At 53.1% G+C, this 20,509-nt stretch overlaps 1 protein-coding gene and 1 long non-coding RNA gene across 13 annotated transcripts in view; one reads left to right on the top strand and one right to left on the bottom strand.

Moving 5' to 3' along the window:
* The first annotated feature begins 442 nt into the window (after window positions 1-442).
* GATAD2A (GATA zinc finger domain containing 2A) overlaps window positions 443-20,509 on the top strand; it is a 62,003-nt gene continuing 41,936 nt past the window's right edge. For 3 of the 12 annotated variants that reach the window (XM_027472400.3, XM_072029274.1, XM_027472396.3), the window contains exon 1: window positions 445-587. The gene's annotated coding sequence lies outside the window, so the exon portion shown is untranslated. Of the gene's footprint in view, window positions 588-2,812; window positions 2,940-12,557; window positions 12,697-12,833; window positions 12,888-14,524; window positions 14,667-20,509 lie in introns of those variants that run through there. The other 9 variants (XM_072029273.1, XM_072029264.1, XM_072029275.1 and 6 more) reach the window with 7 other exon arrangements.
* LOC113845662 (uncharacterized) lies at window positions 7,422-12,656 on the bottom strand. Its single transcript, XR_003501387.3, has 2 exons — window positions 12,517-12,656; window positions 7,422-11,698 (listed from the first exon to the last, which is right to left on the bottom strand). It is a non-coding gene; the product is annotated as an uncharacterized lncRNA (long non-coding RNA).

Genomic DNA, 20,509 nt, shown 5'->3' with positions numbered 1-20,509 from the left:
CTCATTGGTTCGCCTCACCCCCCCCGCCTCGCGCTTCGTGAAGCCGGTTGGCTCAGCGGCTTGTCCATCAGCACGCCGCCCCGCCTCTTTTCCTCACAGCTTAGAGCGGGAAGGGGGGCGGGCCTAAAGAGAGCTCTAACTACCGATTGGCCGGCGGGGGCCGGAGGGCGGCTTTTTATTGGGCGAGGAGTGAGGAGTGAAAAAAAAACCAACAAACCACCGCCCACTCCACGGAGCCGGGGGCGGGGCCAGAGGAGCTTGGCCCAAATCTGCCTAGCAACCGGCGGGTGGGCGGGAAAAGGCGGCCGCCACAGGAGTCCCGCGCTGCCTGAGGGGGGGAGGCGGTGAGGGAGGAGGAGGAGGAGGAGGAAGAGGAGGAGGGAGGGGGGTGAGGGAGGAGGAGGAGGAGGAGGAGGGAGGGAGCGAGGCGGGGTCTCCCTGCGCGCGCAGCCCCCTCCTCCCTCCCTCCCTCCCTCCCTCCTCCTGTCAGTGGCCACCTGAGGGAGCCGCCTCCCCTCCCCCCACGGCCCCAGTCCGGCCCGGGCCCCGCTGAGGAGGAGGAGGCGGCTCCGAGGGGGCTGAGGAGAGTGAGTGACAGCGGGACCCCCCCCCTTGCCCCCCCCACCCCCCCTTCAACGGCACGGGGACAGCGAGGAAAAGGGACCCGGGGGGGGGGCGATAAAAGGCGGGGAGGGGGGCGCCCCGAGGGGACCCCGGGGGCTGAGGGGGGAGGGGAGGGGAGAGGAGGGGGAGGGGAGGGCCCTGAGGGGGTGTAAGGGGGGGCAAGGGGGGAAGGGAAAGGGGGGGGGGAGGTTGAAGGCCCCCCCCTGGGGTTGAGGGGGGAGGGGAGGGCCCGGAGGCCTCTGGGGGATTGGCCCCGGGGTGGGGGTGGGGGTGGGGGAGGGGAAATTAAAAAAAATTAATAATAATTAAAGTGGGGGAGGGGGGAGGGGAGGAGAGCTGCCCGGTGGTAAGGGGGGGGAGGGCAAAAAGGGGAGGGGGGGGCAGCTCCTGGAACCAACCCCCCCCCCCATAGGGGGCAGGAGCGGGGCCACGGGGGGGGGAGGAGGGGAAGGGCAGGGCCGGCGGGGAGGGGAAGGGACAGCAGGGGAAGGGAGAAGAGGGCGAGGACCTGGGGGGGGTGAGGGGGTGAGGTTGCCCCGGAGCCCCCCCCCTCAGGAGCAAAGTGGCACCCCAGGACGGGACAGGACAGAGCTGGGGGGGGGGGGGAACCCCAAAAGGTTGGGTGCCCCCTGAGGGGGGAGCGGGGCGAGGAGGTGGCCCCCGGAGGGGACCTGCCGGGGAGGAACAAAAAACAAAAAAAAAGAAAAAAGAAAAAAAAAATCAAACAACAACAACAAAAAAAAACAGCATTTGCTTGCTGGAGGGTGCCAGATGGGTTGGATTCGCGACAGGACTTAAGATGGAGGTGGTTGGTGGGGCCGGTGCCAAAGCCGAGGACTTCTGCCCGGCTTTGGGGATGCGCGGAGGTTCCGTGTGCTCCTCGCCGCGGCGTCGCGCTCGCCTCGGGAACTCAATTACTTTCTTTTTCTGGCAGCGTTTCATCTCTGTACGACTTCTTTTTTTGGGGGGGGGGGGGGGATTTAGTTTGTACGCGAGACGAGCTCGATTCAAAATAAAGTTATATCCTGTCTGTGGTCTACCACCTTCTCCTCACCCCCAGCGATCTGCCATGTTTCACAGAACCTCTATAGGTGGCTTTTTGAAAAAAAAACCTAATCCGTTATTAATTTTCTATCCCTTTCGCCACTTTTTTTTCTGTCTTTGTGATAAGCGTGGTGAAAAGCTAGAGAGAGAAGAAGGAGCGTGCATAGGAGCTGTGTGCGCTGGCAGTTGCTGTAGGTAAAAGAATTGTGAGTTTAAGTGCTGAGAAGTGTCTAACTTCACAAATTCTGACTCTTCAGAGCACTTTAGCAGCATATCCCAAACAAGAAAAAAAGTTTAAGGCACGAAAAAGCTTTTCTCTCTGCTCTAATTTGAGAAGGACCCTGAAATGTAGTGACTAATCAGCTTAGAAATTGGTGTTGTTTGTTTGAACTAGTGCAATACGAAGCACTAGTAAGTGCAAAGAAAATCATGCAGAGTGCTGCAGCGTTTCTCATGGCTGTCCCAAGCACAAAGTTTTAAGGAAGAAAACACGGTTTTGTGGCAGGCAGGCTTCTTGTGGATGGAGCTTTTAGAGGGAGCTTCTCCTCTCAGCCTGAGTGGCACAGATGATTTCTTCTTTTCTGAAGACTTTTTCAAGAGTTTAATGACACGTGTTATACAAACCTGAGCGTGCACGCTGTTCAAACAGTGGCTAAATCTCCCAGGGAGTAAAACAGATGATGTTACCACGCGAGCAGAACTGAAATTACGTCTGTGTGCCAGTGGTCCCTATGTCCCGCTGTCCAAGGGGCTGCTCTCTGCAGCAAGCAAAATGCCGCAGGCTATTTCATGGCTCCCAGTTGGCTTCGTTTTAAACATCCTAATTTCCTGTTGCCGTGAGCAATTCCAGAGGGTCTTGCAGGAAGAAACTTGTCTATAAGCAATGAGTTGGGGACTACAAAAAACCCCAACTTTTGTTTGAAAAGAAAAGCACACGAACATAGTAACTTCTGAAAGCTACTTCAAGAACGGGAACGCGCTTTCATCCCAAGTTAATTATCCGGTTTCCCTCATAACAGGCTGAGTGCTTCAAGGATTGTGCACGAGAGGCAGCCCCATAGAATGTTAACCTCCTTATTGCAGCAAAAAGAATACAAAGTCATTACTAGATTAAGCTTTAACTGAATGTCTCTCGTCTCAATAGAGTTCAGCTGTTTGGACCAGAGAGAGAGATTGCCTGCTTGTGGCCCTAATATCTTCAGCTTGAATTTAAGGAGCCTGCTGAACCTGGAGAAACTGGCTCGTGTGTTGTCGCAGTTTCCCAAAGGCAGGTAGGGAATTAAAAACAGTGGTGACTTTACTCAGCGGGTCACAGCCGCATCTCTGTGAGCACTCCCGAGGGAACAGGAGACAACCCTCACGCGTTTCCCTGTAGGAGCCCAGCACTGTGGGAGGAGGATTCGAATCTTTTGTAATGCCGAGACCCATACAAACTGGGTTAAAATCATACAAATTGAATTAAAAATGCCCACGTTTCAAAACTCCCGGCCTGCTCGCATCCCCTGGCATGCTCATGGCCCCTTGAGGAACTGAGCAGTGTCCGTGGGCTACCACTGTAGTGTGAAATATCTCTGTGGCTCTCCTGCTTAGAGAAAAAGCACTTTGAGAAGATGTATGAAAAATATTTCCCTGGTCCAGCTTGTCAGTCGTGTCCTCCATTCCTCGCACGACGCCAGGCTTCAATCTCATCTGCGTTTCTGGGCTGACTCAGAGCACCCAATTTCACAACTTTGGTCTGCAACCAAAAATATCAGTGGACGTTGCAGCCAAAGAACAATGAGGGAAGACACCCTAAAGAATACCCCTTTGCTGACTAACTCCTTTTCTGCAGAGCAAGGTGGTGTGCGTGTTTTTGGAAACCTGACCAGTGCTGTTTCTTGCCCAGGTTTGAGAACTGAAGGCATTTGTACCGTGTGCGCACAGGTAGGCTGGCTGTTGAGCATCTGAGTCTTCAGATGCCAGGGGTCACAGCATAAAGAATGTTGTATTTTTACCTAAGCAACATAAATCACACCAACCAAGGCTGTTGACCCATCTTAAGCCCAGGAGAGCGTACTCCTCTAGGAGTACTCTTCAGCAGGGTTAGAAGAGAGAGCTCCAAAGCTGGCATTCAAAGACAAGAGTTCCCATTGCAGGACAGAATCCTCCCTGCCTGTTCACTTGAGTCGTTACTTTTAATCAAATAGGTCTCTCGATTTGCAAAATAAGCAAATCATGCTAGCTGTGAAGGGTTCTCACCTGGAAGATGGCATTTCCCTGGAAGCAGATGCTCGGACACACTTGCCACGTGTGAGTTGCCCCCTCTTTATCAGTTTCATCCTCCAGCAGTCTACTCACACGCTAGATCCTGCTGCTTAGCTCAGCCCCAGTCCTTGCTAAAGTGAATAATGAGGGTGTTAGTAACAAGCTGGAATATTGGAATACCTGCTGCGTTTGCTTTTGGGTTGCCTGCCATTGTAAACCAGTGGCTTTATGCTCATGGAGCAACCAGAGCTATTTTCAGGGTTTATCCATCTTTTTACTCTTCTTTCTGTAGCCCGTAGCAACTTTCTCTTTGCCAGAAAACTCTTTATCTTCTAACCCACCAGCCCTTATTAATAGCCTCTTATTAGTTCTTTAATTTTCTGCCACTGAACCCAGCTGATGAGGGAGTTCCAAGGAGGATGGAGAACGTGAGAGGTTGTGGTCGGTGTTTGGTGACAGACCCCAACCCACCATGCTGGGGACGTTTTCTGACAGACTCAGGGCATGACTGCCAGTAGAAAATCAAGTTGCTGCTTTTTTCTAGCTGGTAGCTTTCCCGTTTGTTCCCAACGTACTCGCATGTAATTACTGATACATTATAAACATTGTATTCTGAATTTATAGACAGCATCTCCCTGGCCCGTGGGGAGCCCATGTGTAGTTGCCTTGGTTCCCCTGCGCAGAGCAGTTAAACTCTCCCTCAACAACTGATTTATATAACTGAAATAGCTAGGGAAGTGAGAAATTTCCTTCCTCTTAGGATACAATGCCAAGGATGTCAAATCTCTAGAGAGCCTGATGATAAGAACTGGGCTGTCCTTTTCTGCAGTTATTAAACAAGTAAATGACTCGTCAGAGCACTGAAACCATGGGATGCGGCTCTGTGGCAGTCCCTCTCCTCCTCGGTTGCAGGCACCCCCGCAGGTCCCGGGAAAGGCTGGGTGAGGAGGTGATGGAGGAGAAGCTTCCTCCCCACAGGGGAGCAGAGGGAGCTGCAGGTTTGGGTGAACTAGATGCGATTTTTCCCAAGCTACCTCTTGGCAAAGCACTGGGAACGGTAATCCTACTGGTAACCAGTAGGATTTTGTGATGGCTGCGAGGGATCTCCCGCTCAGTCTCTTCTCAGTACCTGGCTTTGTTGTCCAGGACAAATTTCAGCTCGGAAGACAGCTCACCAAAACCCACTGACACAGCCAAGTGTTCTCTGCTTTCTGAACTCCTCCTGTTCCCATTGAGCAGCCTCTCTGCTCTGACACAAAGCTGGGGGAAACTGGGTGGAATTTGTGGCGCGCTCTTACACCGGGAGAGTCTGTGGGAAGAATCCCCTGGTTTTACCCTTCCAACTCAAGCAGCACGTTAGCTTCTGTGAGGGTGGGCAAAGGAGCACGCTGACATTCCTGGGTGAGGACTTGGTAAACTCTAAGCAAGCCTCGGGAACAGGAGATGCTTTATGAATCCCTTTGCCTTGAAATCTACCTGAAAAAAAAAAAAAAAAAAGACCAGCAATGGCTGATCCCATCAATCCTAAATTTAGAAGTGAATCTAATTTCTAAGCCTTGCTTTTCAGCAGGAAAGCAGGTTATGGAACTGACCTGGTACAGTTCTGTTGGGGGAAGAGAGGGAATTAGCAGGGGGTTAGGGGAGAAGACTGCCATTTTTTACACGCTGATAATAAACATCTTATTAGCAGAAGGAACAATGTTAATAAATGCTTACAGTAAACATGGTGTAAGACTCGGATAATCCTTCTGAAAATAGAGAGGTTTTCCTACTCCAATAACTATCCAGTCACCTTGATGGAGATCAGCAAAACCTCGCGAGGCTTTCTTAGACTTTGGCTTTACATCAATGTGCCCGTGACTGCCTGTGACATAACTGGATGGTGAGGCTGTGCTGGCACCTTGCAAATACACATCGAGTCCTTGGCAGCAACAGGTAACAAAGGGCTCAGAGCATTCATCTTAAAAAAATCACCCTGAGTTCTAGCAAACCAGCAGCAGGTTGAACTGTCAAACCTCTGTTCACCTCTGAAAGGTTACAAGAAAGTCGAGAGGCACAGCCAACTTGCTTGTTTGGCCTTGACGTGCTACAAATTTTAATAAAGTTAATTATAATCAAGGCAGTGATTTTGTAGCGGGATGGCACAGGTGGCTTTGCATGCAGTGCAGGTCTCGGTGCAATGCTGATCCCGGGCTGGGTCCCCTGAGAAGCCAGGAAAAACCGAGCCCTCCCTTTTGCAGCCCTAAAGCAAATGCCTGCTTTATAGAAGGGACAGTATTCTGAAGGTGTTTTGCTCAAAGTTCCTAATTTTTGCTCTTTATCTACCTTTTGTTGCAATCACTGCATACTTGGAAGAAATCTGGAGTAAGAGGACTTTGTATCCCCTTCCATCAGAACTGTATCACTGGAAAAAAGCCTTGCCTAGGCAGGACTTAGAATTAAGAATGCTTTCTGCCAGCTCTTTATTTCTCAGTTGCCCCAACTGTAAGGAGCTTTGGGCAGTACTCGTCTGTTAAACCACAGAGAAGTGTCGGTGTCACGGCACCCGTGCAGCCAGATACCTGCTCGTGCCGGTGCTAATCTCCGTGAGGAATCTAGTCTGATGCTGGACTGAGAGAATAACTGCTGGGAATTGCTCAAATCCATCTGTGGAATTTAGGTGGAGTTCCTCGTGCTGCAACTACAAACCCACTGACCTTGGGAGAAGCTTTCCCTGTGTGCTCTGGAACCCTTAATTTGTAGGGTCTGCATTGTAAAACCGAATCCGTCCTGAATCGGGTTTTTCTGTGCCCCGTGTACCGAGTGGCCAGCAATGACTGCGGAGTTTGTTCAAATCTGGTTAACAATGAGTGATGCTTTTTTAACAATGACAACCCCAAACCTGGAGCTTCCAAGATGCTTTAGTGGATAAACACAAATCCTGCTGAAAAATCCTTTTGAACCATTTTTAAGTTGATACCTTGCAAATTTATAGCTCAGCTGAGCAGCACAGTCTGGCTTTCGAGCTCAGATCAGGAGCATCTTTGGTTTTCCTGAAAACCGTCGCAGCCCTGTGCAGGAACACCTCGAGTGTGTCAGAGGAAGGGTGAGAGCAAAGTTTTAAGCGTGGCATTTACAGTACCATACAGCTGTAGATCTGCTCCTTATCTTCTGGAGAAATTAACCACTTCAGCACAAGCACTCCAGTCAGCCCGATTGGTCCCCTCAAGGAGAAAAGCTGCTTTTCTAGGAAATGGGATAGCTGCAAATAGAGCTTCAAGAACACAGTTCTCTACTAGAACTGGTAAAAGCTATTAGTTATCAAGGTCATAGTTATATTTCCTCAATTACCTCTAATTTGGAGGGTGGTAAAGACCAAAATCCGAGAAGGACCAGACTCTCTCCATGCTGGAGGAAATGTCTTACATGTTTTAATTCTAAGAGCACTTGCCAGTAACAACGTATTAACATCAGCTCTCTTCTGCTTTCCCTGTCCAGGGTTTCAGAGTATATAGATATCGATACCAGTGTGAATTAGTAATTTAAATATTTCTGAATAAGGAGCCAACAAAAAAGTTGTACACAACTGAAAATGTTCATTATCATGCTCTGAAAGGAGGCAATTCATACTTAAAATTACTTTGTAAGTAGCCCCGCCGTCCCGTTGCACTCAGAGACTGCCCTGGAGAGTCAGAGGAGGTAAAAGCAACGTGTGCAAGAGGAGAGGAAATCAGCAGATGACGATAAAATCACCTGATTGCAGATGTGGACTGTGGCACAGCCCCTGAGTTTCATTTAGCAGGGAAAGCCGGCGAGCAGCAGTCCCGCTGGTACAGAGCAGGCTGTGGGGTCCTGCTTCCCGTGGGACCGGGGCAGCCGGGATCTGAGCCATACAAGACCTCGGCAGAGTTCTCTCCAACTAGTTAATTCTTCTCCTAATCAGGGTCAAGTTCTGATGAGCCACGTGACGGCGATCAGTAAACAAGCGAGAGGTGCTTGTTTACAGCCATCCCTCGCCGGAATGGCTCCGTGGCTCTGACTCACTGTTTGCCAGCGAAAACGTTTGTGTCCGAAGCTGCAGGTCACGAGCCTAACCGAAGAGATCTGCGCCGGGCTGCGGAGGACCAGTTTGGGGAGCTGGAAGATGGTCTTTTGGCAGATCTTTCAAAAAAAAGCAATGCCGGCTGAACTTTGTGCTCTCCCACTTCTGAGCAAAATCGATAGTCCATGAAGCGCTTGCTGAATTGGAGCAGAGCTCCTAATATATCCCCTTCCAGCCATAAAAGTGCTTATTAGGGACAGGGTCAGATCATATCACGCTGAAAGCACCATCTCTGGCCCGGCAGTATTTGCATATGTCTGCTGCTTTCCCCATTTCCTGAATAACTTACTGATCTTTTTTTTTTTTTTTTTTTTTTCAGTTCAGAAAGCTTAATTTTCATTTCTCTTTGGGGTTATTCACCTCAGCGCTTAGATGGTGCAATTTTGGCCCTTTCCAATCTCGCGTCCTGCTTTGCTGCAGAAAACCTTTAAGAAAACTTTTAAGAAAACCCGCGGGTGGGAGATGGGCAGACAGACCCCACAGTGCGGCTCATATAGGGACCGAAGGGCAGATTCTTCTTGTCAAAAAACACCCCTTTACTTCCTATCGTATTCCTGAACTACTTTCCAGAAATTCTGGCTTGAGCAGCTGGTGGTGGCTGCAACTTGCGCTTGCAGGAACACAGTTTCAGCAGAAAACAAGTAAAGGAAGGTCTCTTGGTCCCAAATCTATGGAATTCCTTTCATTCTTAGCATAAGCCATCTTAAAATTGTATTCCTGTAATTTCTAGCACCGTCGTAGCACGATTACAGGTCTATTCTTTCTTCCCTTTAAATAATTAAATATATCATCTCTTAATTTCAAACTCCTAGCCTGCAAACGCGAAAGGTAAAAAATACATTATCTACAAGGTCCTGAGGCTGGCTTTTTTTTTAAAAAAAAAAGAAAGATTACAGTCTGCCATTCTAGGATCGGACTCCAGGGCATCACCTCCCCCTGTACAGCCCCTGGTGTACAATGGAAACCAGGTGAGCCTAACAGATGGGGCTGCTGATATGAAATGTTTTTCGGAGCTCTCTGTGCTCCTGCCTTCGTGATCCTCTGGACCATCCGGTGATGTTCCCTGCCCTAAGTAACGCACATATCGGCTGCCGAGCTTCGGGACCTGCTCAGCCTGTTCCGTGTGCCAACATTAGCATGTTCCCGTGCCTCTTGCATCTGCTGCTGGTTGCAGGAAGATGACCAAGTCTTCCAAATCTGGCGCGGGTTTTACTTCCTTTTTCTTCTTTGACCTGTAATTCCGATGCGCGGTATCTTGAATTTTCTGAGAAAAGGCCTAATCTCAGCCTTCCTTCTGGGATATTTGTGAATGTGGCACAAATTTTACATTTTGCTTTTTTTCTGGTCACATCCCAGTACCAAATTCTGCTCTTGTTTCAACAAAATTAACTTCCTGGTGCATGTTACGCTGGGTGGTATTTTAATGAGGCGTGGCAGCAGAGCGTACGGGAAGGATGAAGTAGGAAGGATGAAATGTTTTATCCCTGATAACACCTATGGACTTTGCATCTGGAGTGAGGGAAATAACCTTTGCAAGACCAACTTCACGTTGGACTTCATGGCTCCAGCCAAGTTTTGCTCTCCTGATGAGGTGTTTGGAGTTAACGCAGGGTCTGGGCTACGTAATGTCAATTTTGGCTACCAAAATCGATAGCGGTGCCGTTCCCTGGGCTCATGCCACGTTCCTAAGTGAAAACCAAGCGCAAGCAAGATGCGGGGGGACCTGCTGGGCTCTCTCCACGCTGAAATTTGGGCAATAACTGTTAGAAAGGATGGAACCAACTGAGGTGCCCCTAGCCGGGCCCGCGGGCACCGCTCCCACCGCGGGCTGCAGGCCCTGGGGAGAGGCACGGCCACGGCGCAGCTGCTGCCTCCCCCGGCAGCGTCACCGTCACCGTAATGACACACCCAGGGCACGCCGACCGACTTCCCAGCGCTCTCCTTCTCCCACCTCTACTGCCTGACACTTAATTGCCTGCGTGTAATCAAGGCCCAGGCGAGGTGCGGTGAGGTAACGCCGCCGCGGCGCTGCCCCGGCCCCTGCAGCATCCCACACGGAGCAGCTCGGCCAAAGCGGGGCTGGTGGTTTGCTGAAACGGCTCCCGAACTATTGGATTTTAATTTGAACGCAGCACTTCGTCTAGATTAAAATCCAATCATGTTAATAGGCTGATGTTGCCTATTTCAATGAAAGCGTCCCTCGGCGGTGCGTGGCGCCCAGGTATTTCGCTCAGAGCCCCCAAAAGGAGCGCGTTGGGCTTAGAGGAGCGCTGACAGTGAGCTGTGAAGGTTTTGGGTGCTATTTTAGGTCGGAGGGGGCTGCTCTAATCGTGTTTCACCAACACTCTCTTACTCCACCTGGCAAAGACGTTGAGGTGATCTGTTTAACCCAGAGGCAAGGCACCTTAACGGCCCTTTCAGGTGTCTGCTTTGGGTTGTTTGGCCCCAAGCAGCATCAGCTTTATTTCTTTCTGAACCCACGATACGCATTTACAGAACTTTTGAACTCCGAACTTTTTAAAATCAAACAAAACAGGTAGATTAATTATTTTTTCCTTAATTTAAGGTTTCACAGAACTTGCCTCCCCAAAGCACCTTAGGATTAGTCTCCCTTCAGCCGCTTACACAAGCGTGTTGCAGTCCCTCCACCTGCATGCACTTCTCTTGCAGAGTTGCTTCACCGTACGCCGGCACTTCTAGGAACGCACAGCTCGGTGGTTCTCTTGCTGACAGAGCCAGCAAGTTGCTGCACTCGTTTCTCACTGAAAGAGCAGCAGCTCGCGTCTTCGTTAAGTAATTACAACCCTGCTGCACCTTCCAGGTGACTTTGTTACAAGTCCCTCGGGATGCTGCAGTGGTGCCGTCCCCCAGCAACGGGGCCCCCCAGGAGAAGGAGGTCTTTACCGAAATGAAAAAAGATCAGCAGCTCCTCTCAATCCACTCCTCAAATATTTCCTAAATAATCACCGGCTTTGATGTTTTAAGTAAGGGGATGAAAGAAAAGCGTAAGGCAAGGTGCTCTTCGGCCTGTGGTGGTGTTTCTGCGCGTTGTGTTTGAAGGACTCGGTGCTTGGGTTGGTTTCCTAGGGTGAGGGTTACCTGACCTGGAGCAGCTAAGGCCGTGGGGGCCTCACCACTCCGGCATTTTTTATGTAAAACAAAAAGAAGTTGGCCAAATTTCGGGTGATGTGCTGACCGTGAGACCGTCGCTGTCTGAAATCCTCCGTGCTCGGGTGCGGGGTATAAACAAGTGGTTGTAACCCACTGAGCAGGCTCCCCGTCTTTTCACGGGACCTACAAACTAATTTTCAGCCTCAGAATTAAGTCATCAAAATTCTAAAGAACTTTACCAATTATTCTGCTTCCAAATCACTTTCAATCAGCATCACACTTGGAAACGCGTTGGTGGGGAGCATCGCACACGAGGTCTGGCAGAAAAGTGCTTATGGGGCAACCTCCTCCCCAGCTCTCTGCGACATCCCTCCCGTTTCTAAATTCATGCTTCAGCTAGGTTTCAGAAAACGTGGCAGAAACGTGACTGCAGAGCCAGAAGCTTCATCTTTTTAGAGAAAGGAGGACCCCAGAGCACGGGGTATGGCCCTGCTGGGAACGATCAGCCTGAGACTTGGGGGGCATAGGGAACGCGATGCGCTCAGGCTGGTGACTTAGGAGCCAACAGACCCTGTCCAGGTGATACCCCGTGTCCTGAAACATGGAAAATGGGAGATATTAAGGCTTGGTGGCGTTCGTCTGGTACAGAAACTGTCTGTGGGGAGCTAGGCGAGCTCTGATAGTTGGGTGCCTTGCCAAGGTTGCCCTGAATGTTCTGGTGGCACCCTGAGGGTGACACCGGGCGACCAAAAAGCAGGGAGGGAGCAGCACGTGGCAAGGACACGGGGAAATTGGTAGCCAGCTGGAGAGCCGGTGGGCCCAAACTGCATCTGGGGGGGGGTCACAAGCGTCTCGGTGGGGTCAGTTACATGAACTGTTCCGTTTTAATCCTCTTCATTTGGCCATGGGTTTACGTGCTAGGCTTGAGATCTGCTGAACACGGCTTCAGACCCCCCCCCCCCCAAAAAAAAAAAAAAAAAAAAAAAAAAGTTTGCTAGGAGCACGGTGGCTCTGCCCTGAGCTGGGCACCCCGGGCTTCGCTCCGCATCTCCTGCACGCTCTGTTTTGGGGCCGTTTTCGGAAAAAACACGAGCTTTTGAGTTTCTAAGTGATACTGGGGGGGGGTTAGAGCAAAACCCCAGTGGGGAGCAATGCCCGGGGGGGCGAGCAATGCCCTGCTGGTGCCCTATCCCCGGTGGGACCCCGCTGTCCCCGGTGGGATCCCTGCCTAGGAAGGGGGGGGGGGGGGGTGCCCCCTCCACCCCCCTGGGGCTCCTCCGCTCCCTCCACGTGGCCCCGGGGGCTCCACGGCGCGCCCCGCGGCGGCGCCCCCCGCCCGCTCCTCAACCAATCCCCGGGCGGCTTCCAAAGCGCCGCGACCCCTCCGGCCAATGGTGCCCCGGGTCACAAACCTGGCTTCACCCATTGCCCGGAAGCGGAGCCGGGGCCCCCGCGCGGCTGCTGCTGCTCCCAGTGGCTCCCAGTGCCTCCCAGTGCTCCCAGTGCTGCTCCTCCGGCCCCTGCCCGTCCCCACGGCCCAGGACGGGCCCTGCCCCGCGCATGCTCCGCCGGGTGACGCCGCGACTCCATGTGTGAGCAGCGCAGGAGTGGGCAAGGGGAAAAAAGCCGCTGCTGGGGGGTGTGTGTGTAAAGGGGGGGGGGACACCGGTGGAAGGGGAGAAAAAATTAATAATAATAATTAATAATAATAATAAATTCGGGGGCCGGCGAGCAGAGCACGGGGAGGAGGAGCGGGGGCGGCCGGATGCGAGGCGGCGTGAGAGTGAGTTTCCAGCCCCAAACTTCGGTGGCCGGGGTGGGGGTGGGGGGGTGGATTAATTTTTTTTTGGGGGGGGGGAGCTGGAGTGATTCGGGAACCCCCCCCCCCACCCCTTAACCTCATGCCCCAGGGTGTGAGGGCAGCGGGGGCAGCGCTCGGGGAGTGCAAAGTCCCAAGGGGGGGGTGGGGGGGGGACGGGGGGGGATACGGGACCGGGGGGGGGTTGGGGGGGGTTTGGGGGGGGGTCTGGGCTCGGTCCCGGTTGTCCCGGGGCTCGGCGCCGGCTTTTGTTCGGCAGCTGCGAGGTTTTCGGTGCGGAAAGTTGCTCCGGGCTTTCCGCCGTGCCTGCTTCCTCTTCCTCTTCCTCCTCCTCCTCCTCCTCCTCCTCCCCCCGTACCCCCGGGGCGGGGTGCTGCCTGCCAGCCCCCCCCCTCCCCCCCTGCACCCCCCCTTTTACCCCCCCTCTCCCCCTATCCCTACCCTACCGCTTCCCCCCCTTCCCCTTCCTCCCCTCCTCCTCCTCCTCCTCCCGGCCCCCGGGGGCCCCGCACCGAGCGGCCACCCCGGGCAGCCCCCCCCCACCCCCCCCACCCCCCCCCCATGGCACCGGCCGTGTCACAATAAGAGTCCGTCCCCGCCTCAAGGTGCACCACACCCGGCTGCCACCACCGCTCCCCACCCGTGGGGTCACCACCCGTGGGGCTGGGGGACACGCCGAGCCCCCAGGGACCCTCCGCCACCACCCCCGGTTCACCCCCCCCTCCATGCCTCCATGGGTCCCCCGGTTGAGGAGGGGGTCCCGGGGGTCCCGGCTTTGGTCCCCCCCATGTGTGGAAGCAGCAGAGATTCGGCATCACCGGTGCCTCCGAACGGGAGTTGGGATGCGCCGACTTGCTGGCCCCGCAGCATCTGCTGGGGGTTTGATTTGAGCCCCTTGGGGTGCTCGGGGTTTTACTTTCGCTTGGCTCCTCGGGCAGCCCCTGGCTCTCCTGGGGTCATTCAGGAGCCTCCTTCCCCCTCCAGCACCGCCGAGCCTCCCGGGTGCGATGCCAACCGGTCAGCGGGCAAATGGCCCGAAATTCTCATTCTCATCCCCGAAATTCTCATCCCCGGCTTCCTTTCGCAGGTGCCTCTGGCTTTTCGTGTTTCTCCCTCAATCTGGCTGCGAAGGCAGCTGGAAGCGGAGGCAGGCGAGCTGCAAGCAGAGGGTGTTACACAGGAAGTGAAAAGCGGAGAGGGGCCGTTGGGAATCACAGACGTGCTGGCAGGCTGCAGGCAGGAGGAGGCAGGGATCCCGCTGCTCTCCTGGACCGGCTGCTGACCGGGTCCCGAGCCAAGGGGAGGCCTGGGCAGGACACGGCAGGACCCTAAGGGATGCTCGGTTAGCAGAGGTAGAGGACCGGAGGCTGGAAACGGGACGAGAAAGTAAGAAACTGGGCGCTGTTGGTTGCCTCGTTGTCCTAAATCACTTGGTGGCCTCCTGGGCGCAGTGTGGCTGCGGGCCTTGCCTCTTGGGCTGGTCCCGTAAAAGCCCAAAAGACTAAAAAGGTAGAGGTGGGGTGGCGGTGGAGGTGACATCGCGGTGACACCTGCTGGTGCCATCAGGCCCCGGTGCCACCTCACAGTGCGGGGGGCTGTGACACGCACGGAACCGCACACCCCGTGGCCGCGCTCCGCTGCTCCCCGCTGCTTGGCTGGATGGGAGAGCCCTGGATGAGAAAATGGGGTGATATCCTGACGAGGCTCTGCGGTGAAGTTTCTGAGGCAGGATCACAAAATAAGGTAGTTTCAGGGCTGAGGGAGCTGCTCTTATTTTTTTTCCCCCCTCCCTTGCTGCGTGGTCTTGAAAATCGGGAGGGCTGCGCGGGTTGGCACGCGGCTTTCTGGCTGTAAGAGCTGACACCGGGCTGATGTTCTTCTAACTTTTCTTGGGGAAAAAAGACCAAATATTACCAGTTAGCGTGCTCTGGTTCTGTGATAGTGTGAAAAGGACCAAATTCTGCATTCGAAGGGAAAACCCACCCCGGTGCGGTTACGTTGGGAAGGAGGCGTTGGGGATCTGCGATGGCTCGGTGGCTCGTGGTGGAGCCGGAGCGAGCCGAAAACATTTCCCTTTCCTCGGAGGTGGAAGCAGCGAGGAGTCGCTGACGCCGTCCCCAGCAGCGTTACACAGCCGTGAGGTTACGGCAGCGGGCGATGATGCAACAGAGTTGGCGGATGATGCAGTGTCAGGATGCTAATGCTGTAACTTAATATAGCCGTGTTATGACTTTTGGGGTAATTACAGGCTGGCAGTCGCATGCGGAGCTGCTCGGAATTGGTGGTTTGGATTCAGAGGGGGGCTCACGCGTTGCATGGTAGTTTGGAGGCTTACGCAGGGCACGATGAAGGATGTGGGGTGGCCACGAGTGTGCACACGTACGACGTTTGTCCCCTTCGGGGACCCCTCTGCGTGGTCCAAGGTTTGCCCTGGAATTATCCCCTCGCGGTCAAAGGACCTACAGCGGAGGGAGGAACTCGGGGCTTACTGTCTTATGGTCTTACCCTGCTATTTCTGGGTGTGCTCCTCGTTAGCCCTGCCCGGCCTCAGCACCCTTGGTTCAGTCCCGCAGCCCTTGTGCCCTGCTCCTTTTCGGGAGGGAGAGGAGGAGGAGGAGGAGGAAGGATGCTGGGGGGTAAAAACCCAAAGGGCATCACCTTCGGATAGCCCGTGGATGGGGCTGGAAGGGATTTAAACACGAAGCTGAAAGCTCTTTTGGGTGCCGGGGGGGGGCACATCTGAGATCATCTCGTGCTTTCGGTTGTGCCTCCTGAAATGGTGGCCGTGTTGTCGAGTCCCTGGCCGGCCGCCAGCCAGCCAGAGGTCCCGGCATCTGGCGCAGGCACTCGGGGAGGGCAGAGCCAGCGAAGGTGCCGCGGTGCTCGGCGGAGCGGGGGGGGTCCCTGGCCGGGCAGGGAGCGCTCCCTTTGAGCGGAAAACGTGGCTTTGCTGCCTAAATTTAGGTTGTTTTCATGGAGCGCGTTTCGAACCACAAACTTGTAGATGCGCTGCGGAGATGCTCGGCTCTGATAGCAGATATTGGGTGTTCTTACACATCTAAAAGCCCAAATCTTTGCGCATCGCAGCCTGCTCTTTGATATTATGCTCAGACGAGCTCTTCCACGGGCTGAAGTTTTCTTTAATAGTTATGTTTCTTACTGCTGTGCTCGGGGGGGGGATACCTATGTGGTTCTGTGTGGTTTTTCTGCTCCTGTTTCACAAAGCACCCTATTTTTGGAAGGTTGTGTCTCTGTACAGCGCCGGTGGGAGGTGACAGGGGCTCTTCCTGGCCCGGGGAGGTGCTGCCCAAATAGTTCACAACCAAAAAGTTGGAAACAAAACGTGTGGGGTGTGTGTGTGCCCCAATGAATTAAAATCCACGCGCTGAGCTCTCGTTACAGCACTAAGAGCGGTGCTGCTGAGGAGCCCCTTTACAGGCACAATCTCAGTAACGTGGAACTGTTTTTATTTATTTTTTTTTCCCTCCAAATGTTCCTGGAGTCTGTGGCATCTGAAAATACGGCGGACTTATTTTTAGACTTGGGGGGAAGTAGCGTTTGCTTTTGTGCAGTGCTGCTCGTGTCTGAGGTGTTGCAGCACAGGCTGTGGACCAGCATGTGAAGTGCAGCGTAGTTTGGTACTACGTTCGTGTATTTTATTGGGGGATAAAAGGGGAAAGAACGTGCTCTTGTGGACTAGGAAGCACCAGGACAGCCTCACAAGGGTGTTTTTTGGAAGTGTCTCCTTGTTTCCTCAGGCTGCCCCCGCTCTCCCTGTGCTGCTTGGGTTAGATTCATGCCCTTCAAACTTACAAGAAGTTTGGCACTTCGTACAGATACTCCACTTAATTATGCATCTATATTATAAATGATTGGTTTAAAGACTCAGTTTTGGTTCTTTGTGAGTTGTTTTTACTTTTTTAATGCTTTTCCACCCTCCTTTCCCCTCCCCTTGTCTCTGCATTTCTCTGGCATCCCTTTACGCAGGGAGCTGGATGTTTGCTGAGCATGCTGTCCCTCATTCACCTGGCAATTCCTGCTTTATTTCGTGTGCATACGAAATTTGGGAGGTTATTAACTCCTTTGTGATGCCTTCTCCCTGCTTAGCACCTCTCAGCCAGAACGCCCTGCGTACGGCAGCGAACTGAGGTCGGGCGAATCGAGCCCGTTTTCAGGTGGGGAACCCGGCAGCGAAACGCCCGCAGCAAGGAGAGCGACAGAGCAAAGGTTAAGGTTTATTAATACGCAGTTTCCTACGCTGCCTTTTTGTTGTTCAGCACTTTTTCCTCTTCCTTCCCCCACCCTCCTCCAGACCACGCCGGGTGCCGGCGCTGCTTGGCGGCCCGCCGGCGGTGTTTGGCTTCGTGGTGTGCCAGGGCTCAGGAGTCTGCGGCGGGGCACCCGGTGAGCAGCTGCTGTTTGCCTTCAGATGCTTCTGTCTGTGCCCGTCCTGGTCCAGCATCACCTCGGGAGACGGGGCAGGAAGGAATTCTCCCGTAGAGCTTTCCTACGTCTTAATTACAGGCTGCCTCCTCGCCGTGCTGGGGCTTTTGAAGCTGGTGTCCGCTACGCTCCCCACGCACGCTCCTCTTGGTTTCTAGAGCAGGTGTGGTTCATGGGCACAGCTCACCCTTTGAGGGTTTTTTTGGGGAAATTTAAGTCCGATTAGGCCATTCGGGTTGTATGGGACATAATCAAAGTTTAGCAAGAAAGTTTTGCACATTCTTAGCTTTCGATGTGTTGATTCTTAAGCAAAAATATTGGAATGTGTTGTTTCAACGTACAGAAATAAGCTAGAAAATGCTGATTACCGTAGCTTCTTGCAGCTATGGCACGTTTCTTTCTTTTCTCCGTGCCTTCGTGGTCAGTAGGGTTTGAACACACCTCATTGTCACATTGAGCACAGGATGGCACCGGCTGGCTGTGGTTCGGTGTCCTGTGGGTGCTGTTTGGAGGCGTGCTGGGCAGATCGCAGGTGGTTCTCCTGGTAATTGTCTTGAAAAGTGCCCTGCTCAGGACCAGCTGATGTGAGGTTACACGTTCTTACTGCTGCCTGCGTTTTCCTGTCCTCTCTGGAGGAGAAGTTTTATATTGCCTTGGGTAAACCACTTAAAGATCTCTGCGCCTCGGCTGTCCCATCTGCTCAATGGGTATAAACGTGTGTTACGAAGGAAGCGTGCCAAATGTGGCTTATAGCAACAATTCCTTCCAGTTTTATTTTAATCTTCATCTTTGGCTTTTATCTCTGAAACAGTTTAACCCTGTGCCATCTCAGTTTCCAGAGGAGAATTGCTGGTAGAACCGAAGATCAGAGCAGAAAAAAGTCCGCGGGTTTGCCCCGCGATCTGTAAAGGCCAGTTGGTTGTATTAGGAAATGCAAACATTTGGAAGATCTGGGAGAGTAAAATTTAACAACCAGCCACACATGCTGAAGGCCAGACAAATACGGGCTGGGATTATCACGTGTCCAACGAGGAGTTGGGTAAATCCCTCGACCGAGGGGAGCGATGAGTTTGCCTCGGTCCCTCATGCTCCTTAATTTAAGTCTCCGTGTTTTTGCAGGTGAATTTCTGAGCTCCGTGATGTTTCTCTCTGTAAATCCCATAAAAATGGGGTGTAAGGGTTGGTCTCTTGGAAGCAGGGTCAGGTCTGTGAACCTAAAGGGCCTCTTTGACCACCACTTTCAGAAGCTTGTGGTTGGGTGTGGATATTTGGCGTTTGGAGGCGGCTCCGTTTCGGGAGCCTCTTTCTCCCATCACCGTCCTCGTGGAAGGAAGGATCTGGGAGGGGGGTTCCCAGGTCATGGTGCTGGCCCCATCAGGTGGCTCATCAGGCACTCCCTGCTCCCAGTTTGCATGCAAAACCAGTCCCATACCGAGCTGGACCTGATGGGCACCATTCTCCATGCAGAGCTCCTCTGCAGCGTGCTCCCCGTCTGGCTCTGTCGTGAAAATAATTCATCTGGAAGAGCTCCAGGGCTTCACACCAGCCAGTCTGATTCTGGGGGCACAGAGCTGCCCTTCTCAGCCCGTACAGTCCATATTCCTTCATACTGACCACCGCTGCTGCAGCTCATCCCTTCGGGGCCGCTGGTGAGCTCGGTGTCGTCGTGGCTCCCAGCGAGGGCTCTGCTCCTGCCGTGTTTGGAAGAAGAGTCTCTCTCCAATTCCTTTAACAATTAGGGGCTGACTAACAACTTGAATGCAGTTTCCCTGCTAATTCACGGTGCCCTGTAGTGAACTCGGTTGTGGAATGAAAGGGATCAGTGTGCAAGTCTGCTGGTTTTGGTGTGGGGTGCGTCACCTTCTGACTTGGGCTTCCTCCTGGATAAACACGAACCGAGGCAATCAGAGCTGGGCGCAGTCTTGCCAGACCCGATACCTCGAGGCACGTGGGTTGAGAGCTGTCGGGACCCATGCTGGGACACACTCGGTGGCATTTTGCAGTGCCACGGGTCACCAGGGCTTGCAGCAACACGCGTGGGGCCAGGGAAATGGGAGCGAACCTCCTCTGCTTCCAGCGAGGTGGTGGTCAGGTCCCTGGAGAGGTTTCCAAAACCTCGGTCGTGCAAGAGAGGCTGAGGAATATTTCTGCTCGTCTGCCTGCTGCTGGAGGTAGGAGCAACTTCCTCGCCGTCAGCTGGGCACGCTGTGTTCATTTGCTGCTGCAGCCGTGTGGTCGCGGGCTTTGAAATGCTTGCGAGCATTAAGGGGAAGTAAACTGAAGGCATTCATATTTAATAGGATCTTAGAAAATCCCGTCTCCAGCAGAATTAGGTATTGCAATTGTGTGTGTGTGTGTTTCTGTTGTGGCAGTGTGTACAAACACCCCGAACCACCTATTCAGGTTCAAACACAATGCAAGTCTACAATTTTCTGGTTTTCATTGTACAATAGTAAAATTACTTCGGTGCCTGTTGCAGGCACAGTAGTGGCGTGACGCTCTGTAGGAGGATGCTCTTGTGTTTGGACCTGCAATTTGGTTTTCTGCTAGTTTGTTGGTTTTTTTTTTAAACCTTATTAGATGTAGTCCTTGAAACCAATTGTTTCAGAAGGAAGCCTTCATAAGTAGCGGAAGAACTTTGGTGTTTTAGGTGCTTGATGTAAAGGTTCTTGAATCATCTATCCAAGTTGGAAGGGACCCCCAAGGATCATCAAGTCCAACTCCTCTTGATCTTATTCGCTCTCTCTGGAGGGCGTGCAGTGAAGCTTCGCTCCATCGGAGGCTTGGGTTGTGCTCATGAAGAGCTGGGCATGGTCCGTGGGCAGAGTTCCTCGTTTCTGGGCCATGCGTGCAGTAGGGAGAAGCGTTTTGTGAATGCCTCAATTAACCCCGAATCACACAGCCACGACACGGTCACAGCTGGAGGGGACCTCTGGAGGTCATCGTGTCCCACCCCCCTGCTCAAGCAGGGCCACCAGATGTGCCACGAATGCCTCTCTTTGCCTTCTCTTCCCCCAGCCACAAAAGTGAATTCGGATTAGAGGAAGATGTCATTCCAAAAGCAGCTTTTCCATCCCGATTCCTGAAAACAGGTGATGCTGCAAGAAGGCTTTGGCTCGTGGCGTGGCTTCTTCTGAAAGGGA

This window comes from Anas platyrhynchos, chromosome 29 (genome assembly GCF_047663525.1).
Source record: "Anas platyrhynchos isolate ZD024472 breed Pekin duck chromosome 29, IASCAAS_PekinDuck_T2T, whole genome shotgun sequence".
In the NCBI taxonomy this organism is placed as follows: Eukaryota; Metazoa; Chordata; class Aves; order Anseriformes; family Anatidae; genus Anas; species Anas platyrhynchos.
This window is presented reverse-complemented; position numbering and strand designations above follow the sequence as displayed.